Below are 26,260 nucleotides of genomic sequence, written 5' to 3'. Positions count from 1 at the left end.
GGAGTCTATTGTGAAATAGTGTCTTTTATATATGACAGGGAGTTGGACCCATAAAATCTTAGCAGTATGATCACCTAAACAAGACCTACATAATGACAACACTAGTTGATGTGCCAACATGGATGGGGGAAATCTCACAAGGCCCCACCCCTAGATGAATTGCTACAAGAAATTAATGAATGCTAAGAGATGGAGGATCAGTCTTCTCCAGGAATGATGGATTCGAAAGGGAGGAGGGGGACATGGGAACAATTGGAGTGGGAAGAAAATGGGGTGGAAATGATGTAAATATAGTAATACAAACATTTGTTATGTTATGAAATTCTCAAAATAAATAAGTAAATATGTAAAAAATGAATTCCTTGCCTATGCCTGTATCTTGAAGTGTTTTCCATACTTTTTCCTCTCAACATTTTTCAAATCCATTTGGTATTGATTATTGTGCAGAGTGAGACACAGAACGCTAGTTTCATTTTTCTAGATGTATATATCTAGTTTTCTCAGTACAATTCCTTGAAAAGGCTATTCTTTTTCCAATGTGTATTTTTTGGCATCTTTGTCAAGATTCATATAGCCCTGTGACCTGAGCTTGATCCCCAGAACCCACAATGGAAGGAGAGAACTGACACCTGATAGTTGTCCTCTGACCTACACACACACACACACACACACACACACACACACACACACACACACACACACACACACACACACACACACACTAATATACTAAAAAGAAAAAGAAAATGTGAGACTGAATATATAATTAATTCCCTGCATGTTAACTCCCTGTTGGTTCATAAGTTACACCCCATGTAATTTTTTTATTGTCATGAAACCGCAAGAAACTTTCTATTGACTTTAATTTCTAAACAAAATTACCTGAGCTCTGGGATTGACTTGGCAATATTCCAGTCCTTGCTGTCAATGAGTTGCTTCAACCTTCCATATAGATCCCCAGAAGGTATATAACGTTTGCATTTAAATTCCATCCATTTAAGTCAATAATCAGAAAGAGTCTATTTAAGAAATTTTCTATAAAGAACACATACTTGTTTGAGTTGTTGCTAATAAATATCATTAACAATTCAGACAGATGTAGGTTTTATGTTTAGAAGATATATGGGTACAAAGCTAAAGTAGTGATTTATATTTTATATTTCTATGTCTTCAGCTTCATCATGAAAATAATGAATTTTTATTTTGTGTATCAAAATAAACAAATAAATATGTAAAAACAAAGTCTAAAGCTAACAAACACTTTCAGGATCACTGGAGAAGATCTAAGAATTAAAGCCAGTGTCTAATTTTGTCAAAAGCATGATGATTTCAGATCATCAAATAAAGTGACAGGGAGTAATTCTTAAAACATTTATTGTGCCGTAACTGTAGTTGCACTATCCACTGTAATCTATTGCAATTCTAACAATACTCTCTGTGAATCTCCTATTTCATAGTTAGTTTAAAGCAGTTGCTTTCTATCTTCTTTCCCTGCCTCTAAGACATTTCCTACACTGCTAACAGACCATTCCTTTGAAGTATATCCTCTTTGTACACGTCCTTATTTCTCTACTAAAAACTACCAATGATTCCAACTAGCGTTAATGACCACTAGCATTAGGCACTTCATGATCCAACCCTAGTACATTTTAACATCCTCTATCACTATTCCTTCACAGGAATTTTTGCCCTCTAACAAACTGTTCCATTAACTGTTACCCCATGTGTCTGTATTTCTATTTCCGTCTTAACTTCATCCATTAACCACAGATGGAATTCAACTTTTACTAGTTTTCTTTGGCTAGCCTATTCAAGTCCTACCATTTTCAAAGAGCTTTCTTCAACTACTATAGCTCAAATGACCTCTTTATTTAAACTAAAATGTACCCTCTATTTTTTATTCTTTAGAAATGTTTATGTATAGAAATGTTTTGCCTGAGTGTATGTATGTGCACCATGTGTGTGCCTGGTTCCAAAGAAAGTCAAAATAAGGCATGAGATCCCCTGGAACTGGAGTTACAGATGGTTGTGAGCCAACATGTGTGTGCTAGGTATTGAACCCACCTGGGTCCTATGCAAGAGCAACAAATGCTCTTCACCACTGAGCCATCTCTCCCAAACTGCTTTTGATTCTTATCTACAGTAGCTACTCTAAATTGTTTCAATTTTTATGTAAGTAGAATAAAGTAGAATATCTATACCTGGACAAATACTCTACACTACTGGAGAGGTATCGCAACACATAATTTCAAGTTATACTACAGAACCATAATGATAAAAACACCATGGTTATGGCACAAAAACAAGCACACGAATCAATGGAACAGAATAGAAATCATATATATATATATATATACTCTCTTAGCCATCTTGCTGGCCCTAATCTCACAGTTTGTAATTGTTTGTGTCAATTATATATGTTATGGTGTGCTGTTAGCTAATTAGTTTGTATTAGTTATGTAGCATCTTATGTCTGATAATCAGAAGCCTCCCCAGGACTGAGACTATACTTCTCTTTTTATTCCCACCAATAAGTATCATGAAACACTTATGACTGAAATAAGATATTTCTGGATATTTGAGTCTGGATCCATTGTACTATAGTGGGCCTCTATAACACTTTATATTTCACAATAGTACTGTGAATGTTGACTCAAAACAACAACATGATGTTTATTCCTTGTAGCTAGGGTTTTTCTCTCCGGGTCCCACCAAACCCCGGCAGTCCTGTAGCCCACTTATAAAATAAACATATAGATGCTTATATTATTTAAACTGCTTGTCCATTAGCTCAGGCCTACCATTGTCTAGCTCTTACTCTTATACTCAGCCCATTTCTGTTAATCTATATGTTGCCATGTGTTCCGTGGGTTTACCTGCCGCCTTAACATGATGCTCCCTGGATGGCAGGCTGGCATCTCCTCCTCTCTGCCTTCCTGTTCTCTCAATTTTTCTCTCTGCTAGTCCAGCCTATACTTCCTGCCTGACTACTGGCCAATCAGTGTTTTATTTATCAATCAATCATCCACAGCAATTCCTAATAGAGTTGTATCTAGAGGTATTGTTAGAATGCTACCATTCAAGACTCAAACTAAAAAGCAGAAACAAATAATTATCTGCAAAACGAGATATGACTGGCTAATGGACTATTCTTGGCTTTTCCACCTGAGTCTTCCAATTAAACTCTCTGACCTCAAAGTTTCCTACATGCAAAATGAGACAGTAATTCATACATTGATAATTGTCATGATGATTAAATACAGTTACATGTCAATATCACAGTACTAATTCATTGAAAGAATAGGTAACCAATTGCCTGTTTGAAAGGGGGTATGCTAGAAAGATGACAATCTCTCTTTCTGATAAAGCCATTCAAAAAATTTAGCCCTGTGTAATAGCAGCCATACCTGATGATACTCAAGTTACTGTCAAGCTCTAAAATACTGTAATTATAACATCATAATCCTTTTCATGTGTATTGAAATTTATGATAAAAATGCATTCACACTTACCTCATTGGAACCTCAAACTGAAAATAAAAGCTTGAAAATATTTAGTTATTGAGCCTCTGCTATATGCTAGAATCTAGCATATATTCTAACAACTAGATGAATATATGTGCTCAATAAGACCACTAACTGCTAGTACTGCTGGTGATATATTAGAGATACATACAAATGAAAAATCTTGCCCCCATGGAAGTTACATTCTGATAGATTGAATTCTGAGTGAAGCAACCTGAATTCTAGTTCTGATGTAGCTACTAACAATATTGAGAGAAAAATGTGTGCGTATTTATATTTGTATATGTTCTTATCTGGATGCTTTCATGAGGTATGAGTTGTTGTAAATAAATTATAGTTCAATCCTATTCATTCTCAAAGCTCACTTAGAATACACAGAATTTCTCTGATCTCTGTACGATAGCACCTGCAGGTGTCTCTTAGAAAATCATTTTATATCAAGGAGAGACCTGGGAAAACTATTTACCCCTTTCAGCATGTTAGTTTATTCATCTGCTGTTAGTTTTGATTTTTTGTTTTGTTTAAATCTTGAATTTAGTGCAGAGTAATGTGAAGTCTCTGAATTGTTTGCTTTCTGTCTGTTTAATCAAGGCTGTGCCTTCTAATTATTATAACTCTTTAAAGGATCCTTCAATGAAAGGAATATTTCCTTCTAATGTTTTTCCCACCTCTTTTCTCACCTTCACATCTTCCCTGGGAATATAGGGCCTATTAGTATGATTGCTGTTTGGCTGCAGGAGAAACTAAGATATAAAGAAAGTAAATAGTTAGGCCTATATTCCTGGAATTAAAAGTAGTCAGTGTTACTCTTGGACTTGGATCTTATTCACTACCCCAGATTTCAGCCAGTTCAGCCAGCCATCACATTAGAAGAAGAAGCTACATTTGTTCTGAACTTGGAGTCAGAAGACTTGCTCTTTGTTCCTGGTTCTGCCTCTTTCATGACCTTGAACAAGCATCTAAGCCCTCTAGATTTCTCTAAAATTAGATAAATGATAGCTTTTCTTAAGACTCATATTTTCCTATTCTTCAGAAGTCTTTCCCTGTCTTATCTTACTTTCTCTGGTATTTTTAATCTCAGCCTTTATTCTTTTTCCTTCTGAGAGTTCTACTCTCTTACAGTCCTGACTCCTAACATCTTTGACCAACCTCCTATTTATTTTGGGATTATATTGTCCTATGTAATTTCCTGAATTCTCCTTGAGCCTAATTTGCAATATTTACAAAGGATACTATATCTTGATTTATTACTTATTTGAATATCATCAAGCACTAAATACAATGACAATTAAAAATCCTAAATAGCTGTCTTACTTTAAGGTGCAAACAAAGAACTTCATTAAAATTACTATCAAAAGCCATGGAAGCTACATGTTGGTTTGGTGTGGAGGAATGGATCTGTGTGTGTGTGTGTGTGTGTGTGTGTGTGTAGTTAAGTAGTTAAGTTTGGATAGTGCTTGGATCTGATATATTAATTGTGTGTACCAAATGAGTTATTGCTCTTGATTAATAGTGAGTAAAATTGCTTCTGAAATGTGCTAGTTACTATTTACTGATGCCGAATACTAGAAATACCGATAAAATGAAACTTTCCTTCCTAATTACTCCCAGAGTCCAATTCTTCCTTTTTTCTAATCTTCACTAACTCATAGCAGCATGCTTTTCAGCAAATTATGATTTAGTCAATTTGTTTGGGGAAGGAAAGAATAATTGAATCATGTAAATTTTCTCCTTGAAGCTAGATTTTTTTTTCTGTTATGTTTATACGGGAATATATCATACGTGCCCCACACCATTACAGTTTTTTCTCCAAAGAAAATGGGCACAAAAGTTATCTTGCTGCATCGCCCAAGAGTTTAGCATCCTGGTGCTCTATGAGGAACAAGAGAATCCAGTTAATACCCCATAGGAAGCAAATAAAGTAGTAGGCTAGCTGTATAATATAGCTAGTCTGCTCTTCAAGTTAGGAGGGTGTGGGATAGAAGAATCCTAACTAACTATGCCTAAAGGTTCAGAGAAATGGTTAAGTAACATCACCTCTTTTAAAGGAATAGATGACTTTTGTTAAGAACAAGTGAACATTCTTAACCCCTGTTTACTAGTCTTTTCAGTCTACAAGTGAACATTCTTAACCCCTGTTTACTAGTCTTTTCAGTCTACAAGTGAACATTCTTAACCCCTGTTTACTAGTCTTTTCAGTCTACGCTAAGTGACAACTACTGCCAGCTGAGAAATATAGGTGCAAAAGAATACTTGGGCTAATAGAGGATTTTAATTTGTCTATGGATTGTGCTGAATATATGAATTGTAGTTTTAACACTAGGTTTAAGAAAATATCATCAATGAGACCTTGAAATGGATGAAAACATAAGTAGAATACTTTCCTGTGTGCTTCTTGTGGGAAGGAATGAGGAAGACCTATAGAGAGTGTATGGGTTGGAGTTTTCCTTCCAGTACTTTCTGTAGGGCTGGATTCGTGGATAGATATTGTTTAAATCTGGTTTTGTTATGGAATATCTTGTTTTCTCCATTTGTGGTGATTGAAAGCTTTGCTGGATGGGAAAACCACAGAAACAGCTGACCCAAGCTAATGGGAGTTCATGGACTCTGGACTGACAACTAGGGAGACTGGATAGGACCACACTAGGCCCTCTGAATGTGGGTGACAGTTGTGTTGCATGGTCTGTTTGTGGGTCCCCTGGCGATGGGACCAGGACCCATCCAGGGTACATGAACTGGCTTTTTAAAGCCTATTTCCTGTGGTGGGATACCTTGGCTCAGCCTTGATGCAGCAGGGGAGGGACTTAGTCCTGCCCCAACTTGGTATTCCAGCCTGTGTTGACTAACCAAGGCAGGCCTTACCCTCTGAGGAGATGATGGGGGTGGGATGGAGGGAGGTGAGGGGGAAATGAGAGAAGGGAAGGGAGGGGGAACAGTGGTTGGCACATAAAATAAAATAATAAAAAAGAAAATGTATGAAAAGGAAGGTAAAATGAAAATGAAAATCATATTTGGAGATGATATTGGGAAGGTAATCAGTAATAAGCCTTATCTTGGAAGACTTCTAATGCTAGACTCAATGGACTAAAGCTTTATTGTGAATAATACAACTAGAGAAAGTTTTATGGTCTTTACCAAAAGGAGGCAGAACAATACAGCTTTAGAATTTAAACAAACCTGACTTTGAATTACTTTTCCTAATGCTTACTGTTAGATCTTAACAATACTGCTGCTTTCTTTTTCATGCCTCACTTTTCTCCTTTCTACAGCATGGATAATAGTAATTGTCTCATACAATCTTCAGTCTTAAATGCTATAAATACAAAGTGAGATGATATATATAAAACTGAGTATCTGGCTATTCAATAAATAGGAGATGTTATGAATAATCCCCAGACCTCATATTATAGCCCTGTCATTCTAGTTTGATAACTGGGCTTTGGAAGAAGCAAATGAGACTTTCTCTGTGTGGCTATTATATCATTTTCAATGTGTAGAACAATTTGCTAACCTCCATATATTATTTTATTTCATTTTCATAATGACCTACAGAATTCATTAGGACTGTTACACAAGGGAATCATGCCTAGGCTGAGGAGTAAATAGTTTCTCTAGTTATAAAATAACGTCATAGCTAGGAACAGAATCCAGATCACTTAATGTTCAATTCAGTATTCTTTTTATTTTACAATACTCCCCCGACTGGGTTTGAATTACTTTTACTTTGATTTACTTCTGATAAACTTTTGGTAAATTGTATCAGATGATTTTGAAAGTTATATCTACATGCTAGGCATGGTAGCTCATGGCCATAATTCTAGTACCCAAGGGAATAAGACAAGAAAAATGATTGCTATGGATTCAAGGTCAGCCTGGGCTAGAGAGTGAGACCCTGTCTCAAAATAATAAATAAATAATTAAATAAATGCACAATTAAGTAAAAGTACTTGAATGGAACAAGGTTGTTACAGACATATTCACATACCAGTATTGTATATAATTTATGGTAGCCTATTAAAAAGTACCTACACCTGAATCTATCCCTGGCATACCCTTGAGATCTAGTATTTATTAAAGATTAAGTGAACAAAATGCCTCTTGTTTTTGAGGCAAGCTTTCTGCAATTGTAGTTTTCTTTTTTAAATCCTGATTAGAAAGGATTGTAGCTTTTAAGCAATAGAAGGCTGGTTCAGTTTATAACTGCAAATCCATATTTATATATTTTCTTCCTCTTGACATATCCCACTACCAGTAGTGGACTTAGCGTTTTCTGAGTTCCACTGTTTATTATTTAGCTAGGCTATTTTTTTTTCCTTCAGTGAAATACTACTCCATGTAAAATATCACACAAGAACCAAGCGTGACTGGCACAAGAATCCTATGGGTTTGTGGATTGTTGTGTGTTCTCGTTGCAGTGACAGAAGGGAGCTTAAGGGAGAAAAGGCTTATCTTGGCTCATAGTTTTAAGGGTAGAGTGTGTCATGGTGGAGAAGGTGGACATCAGGAACTTGAAACAGCTGCTCATACTGTGTCTACATTCAGAAAGCAGAGACACATGAACAATAGTGCCCCCTACTGGCTTTCTTTACTCCCACTCCAGGACTCCAGTCCATGGAATGTTGTGCAAACTACATTCAGCATGGGTCTTCCCACCTCATTTAAAGTCCTATGGAAGCCCTCACAGACATGCCTCTGTCATAGGTGACATTTAAATGCTATCAAGATGACAATTAAAAGAAATCATCGCTGTATGTGTTGCAGGGGCTGCAAAAAACAGTGTTTTATAGTTCACTAGGAAAATATGGATTTGGCATTAGAAAATCTGGGTTCACGCTTAAGCATGTCTGTCACATGACTCAAGTTTCCTTCCTCTGTTAAGTGAGGACAGTGAACTCAGCCAGTTTCATCTCCATATTTGTGGAACAATGTTCCTCTACAATTCTTAGTTGGGTGCATCAAACTTTTAAGCTAAAAGTTGTGAGGTGATCCATTCTACAATTTTTTTCATTATCCTAAATTTTTCATTGTAGAGATTCTTTCATCTCCTTGATTAAAGTAACCCTAGGGGTGTTTGTTTGTTTGTTTGAAACTATTGTGAAAGGGATTTCTTTTCCTTGATTTCTTTCTTGGAAAATTCTTATTAGTATATAGAAAGGCTACTGATATTTTTTTCTTTTCTGCTAAGGGGAGACTTTTCAGATTAGTATACAAAATGATGGTTTTCACCCTGGGCTACTGGTTTCCATATACTGATTTTGTACCACGTTGTTAAGCCTTTAAGTGTTCCTTGCACCACGATTTTATGGTGGAGTCGTTAGGGCCATTTAAATATGGGATCATGTCATCTGCACATAGAAGTACATTCACTTATTCTTTTCCTATTTGGATCCATTTTATTTCTTATTACTGGAGCTAAGATTTTTGAGCATTTTTATCGGATAAGAACAGTGGCAGTTCACTCTAGCCTCGATTCTGATTTTAGAGTAAATGCTTTCATGTTTTCCCCACTTTGTAAAATGTTGGCTGCAGGTAGCCTTTTTATGCAAGATATGTTTCATCTGTTCCCAGTTTCTTCAGGACTTTTATCAGCAAGGGATTTTGAACTTTGCCAAAGGCCTTTTCTGCATCTGTTAAGATGATTCTCTAATTCTGTCCTTAATATTTATGTGTTGTATTACATTTATTGATTTGCATATTTTGAATCAATCTTGCATCCCTGGGAGGAAACCAACTTCTTCATGGTGTATGATCTTCTTAATATGTTCTTGAATTCAATTTGCAATAATTTTAAAATTTATGTTTACCAAGTAAATTGATACATAATTTTTCTTAACTTATAAAGTTCTCTAGAAATGAAAGATCAAAGGGCCTATCTGGCACTCTTGCTGGCAATAATGCTGCTGAGAAGAATAAGTTGGATAGTGTTCCTTTGCCTTCTGTTTTGTGGAGATTGTTGAGGAATATTAGTGTTAGTTCTCTTAAAGGTTTTGTAGAATTCAGCAATGAAACTGTCCAGCCCTGGCATTTTCTTTGTGGGGAAACTTTACCACTTGAATTTAATTATTAGGATCTGTTCAGGCTGTTTGTATGCTCTTTATTTAATTTTATTTTCCTAGGTCGTAAATGTCCAAGAGTTTGCTCATTTCTTCTATATTTTCCAGCTTTTTGGATCATAAGTTTTCAAAGCTTTCCCCTAACAGTCCTGTAGATCTCATCAAAAATGTTGTAACATCCCCCTTTTCACCTCTAATTGTATTAATTTGAATCTTTTCTGTTTTTCTTTCCATTAGTTTGGCTCTATGGGCTTGCTTATTTCCTTAACTTTCCAAATAGGTGAAAACTGGTTTGTGTTGAAGTCCCCAAGATATGGGAGATAACAAAGCCATGCCAAAAAGAGCTCCAGACAGGGAGTGGAACCAGCCCAAGAGAAAGAAGTGTGTTGTAGTCAACAGAGCTGGAAGGAGTAGGAAATTGGAAGAGCCATATAAGTCAGGATTTGGAGTTTCCCGTACTGGGTTTTGGTGTTGCATTGGTCCAGTATTCCCTTTTGGAATGTATATTTTGTACCATTGTATGTTGGAAGTATATAATTTGCTTGTTGATGTTACAGGCTATTACAGTTAAGAGATTGCCTTGAGTCTCAGAAGAGACTTTGCACTTTGCACTTTGAAACAGTCTTGAGACTATGGGACTTTTGAAGTTTGACCAAGTGCATTTTGTATTATGATATGGCCACAAGCCTATGGGGGGTGGTCTAGGAAATGAAATGTGATGGTTTGAATAAGAAGGCCCCTTGACTGAATCTACCTGGCTGAGCTGAATCCCCAGGGGAGTTCTTGCCCTGGAGGAGATGGGAATGGGGGAGTGAATTGGGGGGCGGGCGGGCAGGGGGAGGAGGGAGGGCAGGGGAATCCATGGCTGATATGTAAAATTAAATTAACTATAAAATTAAAAAAAGAAGGCCCCCATAGGCTCATATGTTTGAAAGTTTGGTTCCCAGTTGTTGGATGGTTTAGGAAGAATTAGGTAGGATGGCCTTGTTGGAGAAGGTATATATTAGTTAGGGTTCTCTAGAGAAACATAACTTACTATATATATATATTCTGTTAATTCTAATAAATTTAAAAATACATATAAGGGGGATTTATTTATTATAATGGCTTACAAGCTGTTGTCCAGCTAGTCCAACAATGTTTGTTTATCAACAGAAGGTCCAAGAATCCTGTAGTTGTTCAGTCCACAAGGCTGGATGTCTCAGCTGGTCTTCAGTATATGCCAGAATCCAGAAGTAAGCTCTAATGCCAGTGAAGAAATGGACTTGCCAGCGAGAACAAGAGCAAGCAGGCAGAGATCAAGCTTCCTTCTTCCATGTCCTTTGTATAGGCTGACAACAGAAGGTGTAGCCCAGATTAAAGGTGGAATCTTTGCACCTCAAAAGATCTGGATTAAAGGCATATCTTCCCACGTCAGAAGATCCAGATGAAAAGTGGGTCTTCCTATTTCAAATGATTAAATTTAAAAAAAAAAAAAAAGTCCCTCACTGGTGTACCCAGCCACTTGGGTTTTAGTTAATCTCAGATGTCGTCACGTTGACAACTAAGAATAGTCATCACAAGATGTGTCACTGGGGTTGGGCTTTGAGGTTTTAAAAGCCCATGCCAGGTTCAGTCTTGCTTGTTTTCTGCCTGAAGATTAGGATATAAGATCACAGCTACTGCTCCAGCGCCATGCCTACCTGTCACCCAATTCTCCACCATGATGATCATGAACTAACCATCTAAATATTAAACGCTTTCTTTTGTAAGTTGTCTTTGCCATGCTATTTTGTCACAGCAATAGAACAGTAATTAAGACACTGAGTATATACAGAGTTCTGGGTTCAATGCCCAGTACCACGTAAACTAAGCATGGTGGTTGTATGACTGTAATCTTGGGAGATGGAAGCAGTGGGGTTTGAAGAATCAAGGTCATCCTAAACTACACAACTAGTTAGAGATTAGTCTGGACACATAAGACCCTGCCTGAAAGAAAAAAACTGCCTAGGCTGTATTCCAAAGGTTCTGGTAGGTTTTGCTTTCATTTTTCACTTGATTCTAGGAAGTTTTTCAATTTCCTCCCTAATTTTTTTCAGTAACTCCTGGTCATTTGGTATATTATTCAGTCTCTGAATATTTATTACTTTTTATAGTTTCTCTATTAGTTACCAGTTTTGTTCCACTATGATAAGTTGTAATTAAAACAATAATTTTGATTCTTTTTTCATTTGTTAGGACTTGCTATTGTGATCTAGAATATGATCTATTTTAGAGAATGAACTGTGGGCTGCTGAGAAGAATGTATATTCTATTTCTATTGAATAGAATATTTTGTAGATATCTGTTAGGTCCATTTGATCCATGTCTAATTTATTTGTTTTGTTTTCGTTTTTGGAGCTGAAGATCGAACCCAGGGCCTTGTACTTGCTAGGCAAGCGCTCTACTACTGAGCTAAATCTCCAACCCTGTTTTTGTTTTTGTTTTGAGACAGGATTTCTCTGTGTAGCTTTGCGCCTTTCCTGGAACTCACTCTGTAGCCCAGGCTGGCCTCGAACTCACAGAGATCCTCCTGCCTCTGCCTCCCGAATGCTGGGATTAAAGGCATGTGCCACCAACGCCCAGTCCATGTCTAATTTAATTCTGACACATCTTTCTTGATTTTTAGTTTGAATGGTCCATCTAAGGATGAAGATGAGGAATTTGATACCACTCACTATCATTTTATCTGAAACTAAAATATCTTTCATGCTTATTAGTGTTTGTTTTATGAAATTGGGGAGCCCAACATTCACTGTATGTAAATTAACAGTTGTTACATCTTCTGATGAATTGTTTCCTTTGTTAATATGTAGTTTAACATCTACTTTATCAGATACCAGGATAGCTATGCCAGCTGATTTTTACGTCCATTCACTTGATAGGTTGACTTCCAGCCTGTGATTCTCAGTCTGTGCCTGTCTACAGTGTGGTGACTCTTTAGGATAACGTATTGTTGGATTCCATTTTTAACCTAGTCTCTTTATTCATGAGTTGAGCCATTTCAGTTAACATTTAAAAGATATGTTTGTTAATTGCTGCAATCTCATTTGTTGTTTCTCTGGTTGATTAGATTCTTCTTGGTTCTTTTCTTTCTCTGTTAGTATTTGGGATTTCCTGGTTTAGTGTGCTGGACAAGATGGAGTCTTTCATAAAGTTTATTTTCCATTTGCTCTTGTGTTTGAGACTCTTCTTCATCTGTGTATTCCTTTAACATTCTTCTACTGTGTCTTAGTTCATGCTTATCATGAAGTGTCCTTATTTCTCTGCCAATTTTAAAAGATACTTTTGGTGGATATAGCAACCTTGGTTAGAAGTTATTTCTTTCAGGGCTTAAAATATATTGTTCCATGATTTCCTGTCTTTTAGGTATGCTGATGAGAGATACGATGTTATTCTGGTATGTTTACCTTTGTAGGTTAGTTGGCATGTTTCTTTTGTAACTTTTAAGTATTGTTTTTTTGCTGTGTATTTTTTTTTGCTTATTTTTGACAGTTTGGTGCATTTTAGAGTGAATTTTAGTTATTTTCACTCCCATTACCTTCTCTCATACACCTTCCCTCTATAACCATTCTTCTTCCAAAAAAAGTCATTTTCTGCTTTCGTGTCTTTTTTGTGTGTGACTTACTGAGTTTAATTAGGGGTGCTTTCATGTGCACAGATAGGAGATACTGGATCATGGCTGCTTTTTAGTGGGAATGTCACTGAAAAAAATGGCACCCTCTTCTGCAACCATTAACTGCCAGTAGTCTCTCAGGAAGGTTCAGTTGGCCTTCAAGATGTGGGAGAAGCAGCAAATGGGAAGAATTCTGAAGAAGGCATACAAAACCAACACAGAGTGAAGAGTAAAGGAATGGAGGCCTTCAAACTACACCTAGACACATTCACAAAGCACTATGTTATCCATAGAGTCAACTGTACCAAGTTGCTGTTCCTCTGGGGTGGTAATAAGGGAAGCAGGAGGCCAAGTTGGATGTGTTGCTCTCCTGTTTTCTAGAAAATTCTACACTTGCCTGGTACATCTGCTGAGACTGCACTTGAAACTCCCTCCTGGAACTTGATTAAAGTCAGGCTGTCCTTTCACTGGGTCTTGGTTTCTGGGTGGTCCCCCTTTCCATTTGGAATGAAAAGTTGTAGATTTATTGAGAGGCTGAAGTTATTTGAGAATGCAGACCACACCCATTACATCTCACACTTGGAGGCCTCCATCTGTCTTTACTTGCTGCAAGTGACAGACTCCAGTAAAGAAAACTCCTGCCAGAGAAACTCCCACCAGCCATCACAGGAAGCTGGACCTATTGTGATTCCAGCCACTTGGCCATAAGATCACACAGCATAAATCATGGAACAGCGAGCAACAGGAGGAAAGAATAGAACACAGGTCTCCTCTCTTTCTGAGCAAATGGCACACAGCCTGTTCCTTAGTTACCTGGTTGCTGTCACAGTAGACATTGCTAAATTGATCCCAGTTCTTCTCAAGTGATAGCACTGTGAGCCTCACTACCTTAAACATGGGGCTCTAAGCATATGGCACATGTCACAGAGCCTGTTTTGCATTTCTGGCCTGAGGACACTCTCATGCCAGACACGACCAGGGAATAGTGCCAGCACAAACATGGGCACAGTGAGCTGGGAGGGCCCTGTGCAGATGCTGCAGAGCTGCAGTGTCTGGAGGTCTAGATGAACCATGTGAGAATTACTGCTTGAGCTGTTGGAAGAAGCAGTCTCTGTTGTCATGGATACTGGAAGAACTACATAGGAAGCAGTGGAACTGACGTGTAAAGTAGAGACTAAAGCAAGTGTCAGTCATGAAGTAAGAGTCTGAGTGTCATCTTTACAGGCTGTCCTTACAGGAATGTCTTTCCATTCTACCAACATGAAGAATATGCACACTGCAAAACTATGTAATTTGAGAAAAATTAGAAGATGCTTTTCTTTTTTTAAGGATACATATTCTCATTCTCATTCTCTCTCTCTCTCTCTCTCTCTCTCTCTCTCTCTCTCTCTCTCTCTCTGTGTGTGTGTGTGTGTGTGTGTGTGTGTGTGTGTGTGTGTGTGTGTATAGAGGACAACTTGAAGGAGTTGGCTCTTTTCATCCACCATGTAAGTTTTGAGGATGGAACTCAGGTTAGGACTTAGCTGAAAGCATCGTTACCAACTGAGCTATCTAATGGTCCTGATGACACATTTATTCCACCTGTGTTCACACCTTAGGGTGATGGTATGTGGGTTGTCTATGTCTTGTTGCAAGTATTTAGGACCATAATGTTTTGCATTGAGGATTTCTTCCAGATTTTCTAATATGTAAGGAGATGTCCTGGTGAGGAGTCCCAATGTACATACACAGTTCATTTCTTTTTTATATACACACAGCCTGAAGGTTATTTTATATTATTTTTCTTTGTTTTTTAACTTAATATGCAAAATACACATTTTTTTAAATGTTGTGCATGAGACAGTTTTTCTTTCATTTGCTGTTTTATTTTTTTATAATTTAATTTAATTTTACATATCAGCCACGGATTCCCCTGTCCTCCCTCCTCCCGCCCTCCCCCCAGCCCATCCCCCATTCCCATCTCCTCCAGGGCAAGGACTACCCTGGGGATTCAGCTCAGCCTGGTAGATTCAGTCGAGGCAGGTCCAGTCCCCTCCTCCCTTCACCCAGGCTGAGCAAAGTGTCCCTGCATAGGCCCCAGGTTCCAAACAGCCAGCTCATGCACTAAGGACAGGTCCCAGTCCCACTGCCTGAGGGCCTCCCAAACAGTTCTAGCTAATCGGCTCTCTCACTTATCCAGAGGGCCTGATACAGTTGGGGACTCCTCAGCTATTGGTTCATAGTTCATGTGTTTCCATTAGTTTGGCTATTTGTTCCTGTGCTTTTTCCAATCTTGGTCTCAACAATTCTCGCTCATACAATCCCTCCTCTTTCTTGCTGATTGGACTCCCAGAGCTCCACCTGGGGTCTGGCCGTGGATCTCTGCATCTGCTTCCATCAGTCATTGGATGAGAGTTCTACCATGACAGTTAGTGTTTGGCCATCCGATCACCAGAGTAGGTCAGTTAGGGCTTTCTCTCAACCATTGCCAGTAGTCTATTGTGGAGGTATCTTTGTGGATTTCTGGGGACCTCTCTAGCACTTTGCTTCTTCCTATTCCCATGGGGGTCTTCATTTATCATGGTCTCTTATTCCTTGTTCGCCCTCTCTGTTCTTGATCCAGCTGGGATCTCCCGCTCCCCTAAGCTCTCTTTCCCTCAACCCTTCATTACCCACCACCCCCCATGTCCAGTTTGCTCATGTAGATCTCATCCATTTCTCTGTCAGTGGGCGATCCCTATGTCTTTCTTAGGATCCTCTTTTCTAGGTAGCCTCTCTGGAGTTGTGAGTACCAGTCTAGTCATCCTTTGTTTTACATCTAGTATCCACCATGTTTGTCTTTCTGAGTCTGGGTTACCTCACTCAGGATGATTTTTTCTAGATCCATTCATTTGCCTGCAAACCTCATGATGTCATTGTTTTTCTCTGCTGAAAACATTGTTTTTCTCTGCTAGTACTCCATTGTGTATATGTACCACATTTTATCTATCCATTCTTCAGTTGCCCAACAGTTCAATTAAGAAATGGGCTATAGGGCTAAACAGAGAATTCTCAACAGAGGAAGCTCAAATGGCTGAAAGACATTTAAGGAATTGCTCAACATTTCTAATCATCAGGGAAATGCAAATCAAAATGACTCTGAGATACCACCTTACACCCGTCAGAATGGCTAAGATCAAAAACACAGAAGACAGCTTATGCATGAGACAGTTTTATGGTGTGAAATTTTAGATAGATTTTTTTTAAGACAAGATCTCATTGTACAGCCCTGGCTGGCCTGAAAGACTCTTTAGACCAGGTTGGCCTCAGACTCACAAAGATCCACCAGCTTCTGCCTCTCAAATGCTTGGATTAAAGGTATACACCACCATACCAGAAATATTTTAGTTTTTAACTAGTGATGCTCAATGTGCACTTCTGTCAGCATCCGCACTTATTTGTGTTGACCTTCAGCTTGTGGCAATGCACCTGCCATTGCCTCCTCAGTGCTGGAAATACAAGTATACCCTACCGCACCCAGAACACTCTGTGTGTGTGTGTGTGTGTGTGTGTGTGTGTGTGTGTGTGTGTGTGTGTGAGTGTGTGTCTGTTTGTCTGTCTGTCTGTTTGTCTGTCTGTGCACATGCATGTATAAGGTGGTACATGTTTCCATGGAGGCTAGAGATTGTTGATACCTGGCTTCCTCATTGTTCTACACCTTATTTTTGAGATGGTCTGTGTTCTGGCTTGAATGAGAAATGTCCCCCACAGGCTTATATAAGTATTTGAATAGTTGTCCCTGGTTGGTGGCACTGTTTGAGGACTTTATGGAACCTTTAGGAAATGGAGCTGTTGTGGAGTAAGCACATCATTGGGAATAGACTTTGGGAGTTTCTAGCCTTATCCCACTCTGAGTTCACTCTCTCTGCTTCTTACATGTGGGTGAAGATATGAGCTCTGAGCCGCTTGTCATCACATCTGTTGCTTAATGCCATGATCCCCACTGCCACCATTGTGGACTCTCCCTTTGGAACTGTAATCTAAAGTAAACTCTTAACGTAAATTAAAAAAATAAAGAAAAAGTAAAGTATGATAAACAAGGAGCAAAAAAGAAAACAATCTAGTGTTAGAGCTGTCTGAGTATTCAAAAATGAAGCATTCAGTTACATGTGCAAGGATGGGGAGCAATTGAACTTGTGGAGTCTTATCCCTTCTATGGCTTATGCATAGCAAAGGAAACTATCAACAGGGTGAACAGGAAACGTATAGAATTGGAGAAAATCTTTGCCAGAGGTACTTCAGACAAGGGATGAATATCCAGTATTTATAAAGAATTATAAAAATTAACGACCCCAAAACACAAAACTGACATACATAGATGGGCCAATGAATTAAGCAAATAGATCTCAAAAGAGGAAATACAAATGACCAACTAGTATTCAAAAAAAAGTGCTTAACTTTTCTAGCCATCAGAAAAAACACAAATTAAAACTACACTGAGGCTCTATTTTTCTCACTCCAGTCGGTAAAAACAAATGTTGACGAAGATGTGATGAAAGAGGAATCTTTATCCAGTCATCCACTATGGAAATCATTTGGGGTGAGGCTCCTCAAAGAACTAGAACTAGGACAACAATGTGACCAGTGGGCGTGACCACTCCTAGGCATCTACAAGGGACTTTTGAAATCTTACAACAGAGATACTTTTTTTAAATCTATGTTTACCACTGTTCTCTTCATAATAGTGAAGACATTGAATTATCCTAGACATCCATTCATAAATGAATGAATAATAAAAATGCAGTATATAAATACCATGGATCTTATTTAGTAATAGAGAAAATTGAATGGAACTGGAAAGCATCATATTAAGCATGGTAATGCAGGCTCAAAAAAACAAATATTGTATGTTCTTTCTCATATATAGATCCTAGATTCTAATAGTTAAATATGTGTATCTAGGTGGGAATAAATATAAATAGAGGCCAAGAAACTAAAAGTTGGCCCATGAGAAGGGCTATGTCCTGTGTTGTTAGGGTTGTATTCAGAAAGGTGTTGCCTATACCTATATCCTGAAGTGTTTTCCTTTTGAAATTTCAGCATCTCTTGTTTTAAATTAGCATTTTTGATCCAATTTGAAATAATTTTCGTGCCTAAAGAGAGATATGGATCTAATTTTATTCTTCTGTAAGTACATACTGAGTTTTTTTCAACACCAAGTATTGAAAAGGCTTTCATTTTTCCAGTATATGTATTTGATACCTTGTCAAAATTTAAGTGTCAGTACCTGTTTAGGTTTATTTCTGGGTCTTCATAATGTGCCATTGGTCTACATGTCTGTTTTTATACCAGCATAATGCTGATTTTGTCACCATGGCTTTGTAGTGTAATTTGAGGTAAAATAATGATACTGTGTTCTTCAGCTGTGCTCTTTCTGCTTAGAATTGCTTTCTAAATCTGTGGTCTTTGTGTATCCATACAAATTTTAGAATTATTTTTTCTGAGTCTTTGAAAAATATTACAGGATTTTGATGGAGTTTTCATTGAATTTGTATATTGCTTTTGGTAGTATCTTTATAATATTTGATCTTCCCATCATGTAATATCTTATTCAATTTCTTTTTTCAGTGTCTGAACAATTTTCTTCAGTGCTGGCTTGCTTGTCATAAACTGCCTAAATTTATGTTTGCTTGAAATAGTCTTACTTTTCCACCTATTTTTTTTTTGAGATTATAATTACAACATTTCTTCCTTCCCTATGTTCCCTCCAGCCACCCCCCATATGCCCTTACCTTCTCTCCTTTAAATTTGTGGACTCTTTTTTCACTAATTGTTATTGCATGCATATATATATATATATATATATATATATATATATATATATATATATATATATGATATGTACCATGTATGTCCTAAATATATGTGTGACATATATCATATATATTCTAAATATAACCTTTTAGACCATGTAATATTACTTGTATGTTTGATAGATGATTTTGCTGTGTTTAGTAATATTTGTTTTTAATTACTTACTTTCAAGGCTTGAAATATATCTTTCTGTGATTTTTTTTGGCGTTTAGGGATGCTGACAACAAATTTGATATTCTCGGGTTTCTGCTTCTAAATGTTAGTTGGCATTTTTCCTTTACAATTTTTAGTAGTTTCTCTGTTTTTCATTTTAACATCTTTACTATATTTACGTGATGGTTTGAATAAGAATGCCCACCATAGGATTATATATTTGAAAGTTTAGTTATCAGGGAGAGGCCCTATTTGAGAAGGATTAGAAGGACCCAATTAAATGCTTTCCTTTTTTCTAATAGTTACCATGGTCATGGTGTCTCTTCACAGTGATGGAACAGTGACTAAGACACTATATGTTGTAGACAATTTCTTCTCTTGTCATGTGTGTTTGGATTTTTAAAATGCTCCCTCTATTTGGATGTATATTTCTGTCTCTGTGTTTGGGAAATTCTCAGCTATAATTTCACTGAATAGATTGTCTAGGCTATTTGACTTTGTTTCAGATCTGTCTTCTATCCTGTAAATTCTTAGATTTAGAGGTATCCCAGACTTTCTAAAAGTTTCAATCATGCTCATTGACTTGTTTTTATTTCTGTATGTCTATATGTGTTATTGTCTAAACCTTGTCCTCCATCCTTGATATTCATTCTTCTGCTGTGTCTTATCTCTTGATGATATATTATGCTGTGTTAATAGTTGAATAAATTAATTCTTTCCAAAATTTCTGTTTGTTTTTCATTGCCTCTATTTCCTTGTTGAATTTTTTTCTCTATTTTTATTTTCATTAATTTTTATCCCGTCAATGTATGTGTGTATATATGTGTGTGTGCACATGTGTGTGTTTAGGGGGTCACATATGAGCCATATTGTGCATATGAAAGTCAAAGGAGAACTTGTGGGAATTAGTCCTATTATTTATAATATCTGTGTGCCAAGAGTTGATCTCAGGTCATCAGGCTTGGTGCCAAGGGAAGCGCCCTCACCCATTGAGCCATCTCACCACTCCCCACCACACTTTTCATCCACATTGGTAACATGCTTATCAGTCTTAAATTTATTCATTTATTTTGTAGGTCTCAAGTTAAATTTTTTGTATATTTATTTGATTCCTCTATGTAGTTTTTAAACCATTGGTGTGTGTGTGGGGGGGGGTGTGCACATGTGTGCATGTAGAATGAAATGCACTTGTCCGTGTGTGTGTGTGTGTGTGTGTGTGTGTGTGTGTGTGTGTGTGTACACAGACCAAAAGTTGAAGTCACCTGTCTTCTATTACTTTACACCTTATTTTTGAGACATTGAACCCCCCCACCAAACATACAGCTTGCCATTTCTGTTAAACCAGCTAGCTAAGAAACCTAGAGCTCACAGGATCCACCCAGAAGGTGGAAAGAGAAACCCAATTCTCCCAAGTTGCCCTTTTACTGGCACACACATGTGCGTGCCCCCCCCTCCACACACACACAAATATAAGAAAATTTCAAAAGTCAAAAAAAATTTTTTTAAACAATGTATGAGCATAAACAGCAAGTGGAAGTAGGTTATATATGCTCAGTCACTGTTTCTTCCTGGTTCAGTGAGAGCCTCTCCTCTGCATTTAACTTAGGTCTGTCCTTCAGGACACTGCACTGGTACAGTCATAATCTTTGTATGTTGGCTTGGCTCCTTTCTGCTATGGCATGAATGGGGACTGTTGGTGATCTCTCAGATCAGACTCCCTTACCACCCTTTTGCTAGCTCCACAGACTGTGTGGTTTGGGGCCTGTTGCTTATATCCAGAAGCAGGACCATATTCCCCATTCTATCTGCATACTTCCATTTCTCTGGAGTTGTGTGGGTTGCTTGAGCTGTTCATCTTTGCTGGAGACAACTGTGGTCAATTCCTAAGGAGCTGTTATCCCCAGTTGCAGGCCTGTCAGATCCAGCAGTGTCATGGGCTCATTGCTTGTTCCTCAAGGTTGAGATATCTATCTTCTACACTATATGGAGAGCCATTTCAGCACTTTTCTATAGGGTCACATATAGGATTGCACATAGAACTGGGCTATTGGACGCCAAGCCAGAGGCATTTTTTTCTGCTTGGGTAGAAGGCTTGGTGCAGCCTTGTGGGGTGTGTGTCTTTGTTATGCTTTGCTTAGGTATTCTTTCACTTCTTTTTAAATGTAATGTTTGTAATTGTTGTATATTAATTCTTTGATAATGTCATATGATTTATTTTGATCATATTCACCCTGTACCCCACTCCTCCAACTCCCAAATCAATCCCTCACCTCCTCTCTCTTTTTAATTCTTTTTCTTTCATTATTATTAATTATTAATATTATAAGTATATACATACAAAATATAAATGCAACTTGTCCATCCAGTGTCACTCTTATGTATGTTTTTATTTTAATTTTATTCATTTTTTTTTAATTAAAACATAATTACATTATTTGCCATCTCTTTTCTCCCTGATGTTCCCAACCCCTTCCTTATAGGCCCTCCCAAATTCATAGGGCTTCTTATGTACATTCATGTGCTTTTAAGGAAGCTCTTCCTCAATCTCTCACTTTGGAATATTCTCTTATTCTTTTGTGACTCTCTACTACTTCACAGCCCTCACTGAAGCAACCTCTAGTCTACCATCTTACCTGGAAGTCGGTATTTTCTTATTCTGATTGTTCTTTCCTCCAGGTAACACTGACACAGCTTAGTCCACAGCTTACCTGGGAAATTGTTTTTTAGTGTTTTGAGATTTGGGTATTGAGTGTTACTCTGTAGCTGAGGCTAGACTTAAATTCACTATGTAGCTCAAATTGGCCTCAAATGTGATCACAAGCATGCACCACAAATTTCTAGCCCATCCCTTCTATATAATGCAATACTTGGATGAGTATTTGTGTTAGTTCTTTTTTTTTATAAGACTGATAGTATTCAGCAGAGTATCCATCTGGTTCTAGGCTTCTGTTTGCTCAGTGCTCATACGTATTTCTTATATAGATCTGTTTAAGTTGTTTATATCCTCTTGGTGTAATTTTGGAAGGCCATATGTTTCTTGAAATGTATCTTTTTCTTTCAGATCTTCCAATGTATTGGAATACAAGTTTCCCTGGTATTCTCTAACAGTCTCCTGGATTTCACTGGTATCTGTTTTAATATTCTCATTTTCATTGCTAATTTGGAGTTCTCTCTTCCTCCCTCCGTCTCTCCCTCTCTTTCCCTTTCCTTCCATCCCTTTGGCTGTTATTTAGCTAGTTAAAAGTTTATAACTCTTTTTTGTCTTTTTTTAAACTAACTCTTTACTTCATTGATTTTATTATTTATTTACTCTCCATTTCTGCAATGATCTGTATTTCTTGCTTCCTACTGAGTTTGATTTAGCTTGTTCTTATTTTTCTGACCTTGAGGTGTGTCATTAAATTATTTGTGAATTCTCTCCGAATTTTTAGAGTAGGCACTCATACTTGCAAACTTCCCTATTGGAACTGCCTTTGCAATATCCCAGATTTTCTGATAAATTAGTGTTTCATGTTAATTTGATTCTATGAGTTTCAAAATTTCCTTCCTCATTTTTTCAATAATCAATTGGTAATTTGGGGGTATATTTTAAGTCTCCATTTCTGTATATATTTTTGTAATTATACTCCAAAAGACAAAAACAATATTCTAAAAGTGAAAATGGGCAAAGGAGAAAAGTGAAAAGTGATGGGAGAGGATGAAGGGAAAGTATAGTAACAGCACAAAAATAAGAAAAGAAAATCATTACAAATACAAAATGAAAATATGTGTGCATAGACATGCATGCATGTGGGCATTACAGGCCAATACCAGCACTGTAAAAGTAGAGCCAATGTGGCCTATGGAATGATTTCTAAGCCAAACTTGAGCTATGTGGTTAAGACTTTGTCTCCAAAAACAAGTTTTAGGATTTAAAATGTTGTGTCCTCTTGGTAGTCATGGGAGCAATAATGGATGTCTATGCCTATATGCTTCTTGGAGAAAGCAAACACAGCGGATAGTCACCTTTCCTTTTTTGTGTTGTTAACCAATCTGACAATGTGAATGTTTTTGAACCGCGTATGTTGGAATACCTTTGTTTCCCTGCCTGCTAGTACAAGGTAGCAGGAACCAAAGCTCCCTCAGTCAGAGTTTACTCCAAACATACTAGTTAAACATACTTTCCCCACCCCCCACCCAGGGCCTCCCTGATCCTGAGATTTATGGTATGTTCGAATCATTGGCTTCCCAGTGAGTCCCACAGAGGGGATGGGACAAACTACACAAGGTAGAGTGGTACAGCAAATACCACTGTAATTTTCTGAGTCCCAGTCTGCATGCAATCATATGTGCTTTCTCAGTCAGTTTTCATCTGTCCACTGAGCTGCCTGTCTGAAAGAGAAAGGGAGCTCTACTCCATTTCACATCTTCCACCTAAATGTACTGCATATATTTTTCAATGAGCTTTCTTTAAGCAACAGGCTGCTGGGGCTACACTAGATCAGGAGGTAGATGCTGGAAGGAATAGAGTGGAAAAATTCATTGCAAGTTCCATGGGGGAAGGAAACTGTAGGGGTGTATTTCTCAAAGCAAGCAGCTTGGACATGACTTTTTAAAGAATCTGGCTTTTGCATTGTGAAATGCAGAGCCCTTCCCAAGCACCAGCATGCTGTGCAGCTCCCAGGAGCTCTGTCTCTGTGCAAGTTTTGCCCACTACGTCTTTTTCCCTTTTTGAGAGTACCTCTGCCCTGCTGCCGAGCCACCACAGGCTCAGTGCTGATGCACTCTTTTCACCTTCTGTTCTAGTAGCCAGAGGCTCTGCATTTCCCCAGGCTGTGCCTGTCTAATAATGACTTCAGTGCATTCTCTCACTCACTTTCTGAAGAAGCTACTTTCCGACTGTTTTGATTTCTAGCAGGGGAAAGCTTAAAAATTCTGCTGGCTTCTAATACACAATCTTGGTGTGTGTGTGTGTGTCCATATTATCATATGACATCAGTAATATATGATAAATTTATTAACAATAAAACATGTATTTTTATTAATTATTTTTCCCAATCTGATCACAGTTTCCCCTCTCTCCTCTTCTCCCAGTTCCTCCCCCCCCCCCCCGCCACGTCCACTCCTCTTTTCTCTTCAGAAAAGGGCAGGCCTCCTATGTATATCAGCCAATTATGGCATATCAATTGCAGTAAGACTAGGCACCTCCTCTCCTGTTATGGCTGGACAAGGCAACTCAATAGAGGAAAGAGTCCCAAAAGCAAGTAACAGAGTCAGAGACAGCCCCTGCTTCCACTATTAGGAGTCCCACAAGAAGACCAAGCTTCCCAACTGTCACACATGTGCAGAGGGACTAGATAAGTACTATCTATGCAAGCTCTAGTTGGCAGTTCAGTCTCTTGGAGCCATTATGAGCACTGCTTAGTTGATTCTGTGGGCCATGTCCTTGTGGTATCTCTGACCCCTCTGGGTCCCATAATCCTTCCTCCCCTTCTTCCACAGGATTCCCTGAGCTCCACCTAATGTTTGACTATGGGTCTCTGCATCTATTTCCATCAGTTGCTGGGTGAAGCCTCTCTGTTGACAATTGAGCTAGGCTATGAATATCATTAGGAATCATTTCATTGACTTTTTTGCTAGTCATGTTTTATTCTATTCTTGGTCTCTGGGCTGTCCAGCCTCTGGGTCCTGGCCCTCCAGGCAATGTCAGGGGTGGGCTCTCTCTCATAGTATGGGTCTCAAGCTCGACCACTCATTGGTTGACCACTCCCATAATTTCTGCACCCCAGCATATCTTATCGGCAGGGCAAATTGTAGAGCAAAGGTTATGTGGCTGGGTTGGAGTCCCAGTCCCTCCACTGGAAGTCTTGCCTGGTTACAGGAGATGGCTGGCTCAGGCTCCATATCTCCCATTGCTAGGAGTCTTAGCTAGGGGTCACTCACCCTCATAGATTCCTTGGAGTTTCCATTGCACTAGGTTTCTAGCTCACCCAAGAGATGCCCCTGATTCCAGCTGTCTTTCCCAGTACCATCTCCCTCCTTCTTCCCTGACCTGATCCTTCCTGTTCCCATGCCCACCCCACCCCCATCCAGACCCTTTCCCCTTCACCTGTGATGTCTATTCTATTTCCCCTTCACAGTGAGATTCGTGTGCCTCCCCCTTGAAACTTCCTTGTTGCTTAGCTTCTTTGGGTCTGTGGATTATATCATGGTTATTATCCTTTACTTTGTGGATAATATCTATCTGTAAATTAATACATACCATGTTTGTTTTTCTGAGTCTTGGTTACCTCATTCAGAATGATCTTTTCTAGTTCCATCCATTTGCCAAGTGACAAATTTCATGATGACATTGTTTTTAACAGATAAGTAATACTCCATTGTGTAAATGTACCACCTTTTCTTTATCCATTCTTCAGCTGAGAAGCATCTAGGTTATTTTCAGTTTCTGGCTATTATGAATAAAGCCACTATGAACATTGTTGAACAAGTGTCCTTGTGATATAGTAGAGAATCCTTTTGATATATGCCCAGGAGTAATATAGCTGGGTCTTGAGGTAGGTCAATTCCCAATTTTCTGAGAAACCGCCATATTGATTTCCAAAGTAGCTGTACAAGTTTGCACTCCTACCAGCAATGAAGGAGTGTTCCTCTCATTCCATATCTTAGCCAGCATGAGCTGTCACTTGTGTTCTTTATCTTAGCCATTCTGACAGGTATAACATGGAATCCCAGAGTCATTTTTATTTGCATTTCTCTAATGTCTAAGGATGTTGAACATTTCAAGTGTTTTTTAGCCAGTTGAGATTTCTCTGTTGACAGCACACATACACCCAGGACTCAATGTCCCAGCCCACATGGTTGCTTTAACAGAGGTCAAGCTGGTCCTAGGTATCCCAGGAAAAACTTGTATTTTAAAGGAGGTATAAACAACCCAAATGTTTTTTGGTGTATGATGGATAAATAAAATGTATTATATATTTATAATGGACTAGTATGCGGCTTCAAAAAGGAGATCCAGTCACATGCCACAGCATAGATGAACCTTGAAGATATTGGGATGACTGAAATACCTGGGCAATGAT

At 38.2% G+C, this 26,260-nt stretch overlaps 1 protein-coding gene across 3 annotated transcripts in view; it reads left to right on the top strand.

Moving 5' to 3' along the window:
• Nexmif (neurite extension and migration factor) overlaps positions 1-26,260 on the top strand; it is a 146,121-nt gene that overhangs the window by 59,813 nt on the left and 60,048 nt on the right. The window contains exon 2 of one of the 3 annotated variants that reach the window (XM_036174415.1): positions 22,258-22,321. The exons of the other annotated variants lie outside the window; for them this stretch is intronic. The gene's annotated coding sequence lies outside the window, so the exon portion shown is untranslated. The remainder of the gene's footprint in view (positions 1-22,257; positions 22,322-26,260) is intronic. 3 annotated transcript variants of the gene reach the window in all.

This window comes from Onychomys torridus, chromosome X, assembly GCF_903995425.1.
Source record: "Onychomys torridus chromosome X, mOncTor1.1, whole genome shotgun sequence".
NCBI classification, from domain to species: Eukaryota; Metazoa; Chordata; class Mammalia; order Rodentia; family Cricetidae; genus Onychomys; species Onychomys torridus.
Note: the sequence above shows the minus strand (reverse complement) of the source record. Positions and strands in the feature narration are given on the sequence as shown.